Raw genomic sequence first — 402 nt, forward strand, 5'->3', positions numbered from 1 at the left:
AATTTTCAAATAAACTCATATTTTCATACTTTATTTGATATTATTAGGAATAAAGGACTAAATCGGGAAAAAAAAAGATAAAGGACTAAAACGTTACTTGAAATTAAGTTAAGGGACCACAGATGTAATTTAGCCATTTATTAGGTCTGACTCTCTAAAATTGTCCCCAGTGGAGTCGCCAGCTGTCACGGCCTAAAATTTCGAGTGTTTCTCGAATTCAGTGGAGTCGCCACCAAAATTTATTTTAAAATAGGGAAAATATTGGGAAACCCTTAAAAATAAAAAAATGGTCTTTGAAACCAAATTTTGAGTTCGGGAGTCGATTATGCGTAGGGAAGGTATTAGCACCCTACGACATCCGTTAAAAACGGTTACCTATAATTAATTGTGCAAGATTAATTT

This window comes from Cicer arietinum, chromosome 8, assembly GCF_000331145.2.
Source record: "Cicer arietinum cultivar CDC Frontier isolate Library 1 chromosome 8, Cicar.CDCFrontier_v2.0, whole genome shotgun sequence".
NCBI lineage: Eukaryota > Viridiplantae > Streptophyta > Magnoliopsida > Fabales > Fabaceae > Cicer > Cicer arietinum.